Source organism: Nematolebias whitei, chromosome 9 (assembly GCF_014905685.2).
Source record: "Nematolebias whitei isolate Nwh7 chromosome 9, NemWhi1, whole genome shotgun sequence".
NCBI classification, from domain to species: Eukaryota; Metazoa; Chordata; class Actinopteri; order Cyprinodontiformes; family Rivulidae; genus Nematolebias; species Nematolebias whitei.
The window spans coordinates 29721335-29723892 of NC_056506.1; the positions used below are offsets into that span (position 1 = coordinate 29721335).

The 2558-nt window shown below is 41.3% G+C and overlaps 1 protein-coding gene across 1 annotated transcript in view; it reads right to left on the minus strand.

The window, feature by feature from the left end:
- The window catches only part of LOC119414208 (tensin-3), a 46954-nt gene extending 46380 nt beyond the window's left edge, over positions 1-574 (minus strand). Inside the window, exon 1 of the mRNA XM_037681307.1 lies at positions 251-574. The gene's annotated coding sequence lies outside the window, so the exon portion shown is untranslated. The remainder of the gene's footprint in view (positions 1-250) is intronic.
- Between the last annotated feature and the right edge of the window lie 1984 nt (positions 575-2558).

Sequence of the window (2558 nt, forward strand, 5' to 3'; positions counted from 1 at the left end):
ACACACACACACACACACACACACACACACACACACACACACACACCCCTTTGGTTTGGGCCAAAGTAAATACATAAAGCAGTGACCTGTTTTGGACTTTTGAATAAAACAAGCAACTTATATTAGATATGACTAAATAGAACAATAAATGGTTCACATTTACTCCATTAATTTGACTTTAAATCTCTCCCTCTCTTCTGTCAATGATTCTCTAAGGAAAAGCTCACACACACATTTCAGTCTGAGTTACCTTATTAAAGTGAAAGCAGGACCCGTTTTACTTTTGTCCAGTGGTTTGGTTCCTTCACTGGCTCAGGGTTGCTGCAGGAGGAAGGTCCAGAGAGCTGCAGCCCGTCACACAGGCTGTGCGCGCGCTGAGGGGCGCATTTCTCCGGCTCTGCTGGAATGTGATCAGAGGCGCTTCACTGGGCTCTTTCTGGGACCAGATCAACCCTCTGGTTCGACTCCTTTTTAGTTTTTGGTGCCCAGATCGGTGAAGAAGTGGGGCTCAGTTTCTCAGCTTGTGCTCCAATCTCAGTTCACTTCCTCCAGTCCGAGCTGCCGCTGCAGGTTCTGGCCTGGGATGATCCTCCCACTGCTGAGGCCGCTTCTCCTGTTCCCTCCCAGTTTCTCTCTGTCTCCCCCCTCTGAGGCCTCCTCCTCCCTCTGCCTCCCTCCATTTGTTCTCACACACTCCTCTCACGCAGATGGAGAGACTTCCTGCCACTTCCACGGCACCCCCTCTTTAAAGAACATCTTCCATACCAGCATCTTTTATAGGAGGGAAGTGAGTTCATGATCAAATAGCTTTTGTTTTCTCATTTATTCCACAGTTGTATAAACGTGTACCCTTCATACTGTGTCCAAAATTATACTAAATCAAACATTCTGCAGTTTAACATGCAGCAAACTTTTTTTTTTAATTCAATCTTTATATATACAGGTTAGTTCCCATTGAGCCTCAGGGGGCTTATTCACAAGAGAGACATGTTACATACAACATAGAGTAGATGAGGAAAAAAGAACACGAGTGGAGGAAATTAAAAAAACCATGTCTCACACCATGTCCTGGCCAGGACACAATGTAAAAGATGCATAAAAAAAAAGGACCTTGCAACATAAACAGCGACATACAATGACATAATACATTTATGCATAGGAGATCAATAGTATTTGTATATAGTATAATTATTCTCTGTACAAATGTTAAGAATTAAAGCAATGTACAAAGAGTTAAGTTCTAATATAGCTTTTCAAGTGCTAAGGGAACAGCTCTGGTTTAAGTTTGAATAGAGGAAAAATAAAACTAAACAAATGTGTTGTATGTTTGGAGGGTGAGCTATTATTGCATAAAAACTCAGAAGGCCAAGTGCCTCAGCATCAAAGTTAATGCCCAATAATCCAAGTTAAAAAATCCATCAAAGTTAGGTCATCTGGACTGTTTCTTTTTTTTAAAAAACAAAAACCTTTCGTCCTTTATCCAAAGGACTTCGTCAGTCCTAGGAGCCACAACAAACGGAGTCCCACAAGTAGCACACTCCCATAGTGGACCAACCAGTTTGCTGCTGATAAGATGGTTTCTGGGGCTCGCCCTCTCCCCTGTCGACTCCTCTGAGACAGCCATAGCCAAAATGGTTAAAATCAAGTTCCTCCACGTTATTTTTTTATTATTATTATTTCTTTAAAAAAATTATAAGGTCAAAATATACATTTTTTTAAAAAAACGCCCAAAACTAAACTTGTGATGTTTCATTCATTCATGATTCAGTATGTAAAGTTTATTTTTATACCTTCAAATATCCATCCATCCATCCATTATCTTTACCCACTTATTCCATTTTGGGTCACGGGGGTTGCTGGTGCCCATGTCCAGCAATCACTGTGTGAGAGGCGGGGTACACCCTGGACGGGTCACAAGTCCATCACAGGGACACATAGAGACAAACGAGACAAACAAACATTCAGTCTCTCATTCACACCTAGGGACAATTTAGAGTTACCAATCAGCCTAACATGCATGTTTTTGGACTGTGGGAGGAAACCGGAGCACCCGGAGAAAACCCAAGCATGCACGGAGAGAACATGCAAACTCCACCCAGAAAGGCCCCTGGACTGGGGTTTGAACCAAGGACCTGCTTGCTGGGAGGCAGCAGCTCTACCAGTTGCGCCACTGTGCTGCACCTTCAAATATAAAAATCACATTTTGCAATAAACTACAATACAATAAAAAAATTTTTTTAAAAGTACATACAGTAAAAGATGCAAAAACAGAGATAAAAAAGGAAACCCTTGACTGAATATAAACTACATTGAAGTTTAAAAGGTTGTTTAAAATGATCAGAGTGTGGTTATTTATTTTGTTTGGTAATGATTGGCAATCCACAGGAGCTCAACAGGAAAGTTTGAAGAAAAAAAGTGGGATGTTAAAATAAAACACACACACAAACCCACCCACCCCCCACTCCCCCCCAAAAAAGTGTTAAAAATGAACACAGTAGTACTCTGCAATAGAGAAATGGATTCCACAGAAAATGTAAAACGGCTACTACCAGTCACAA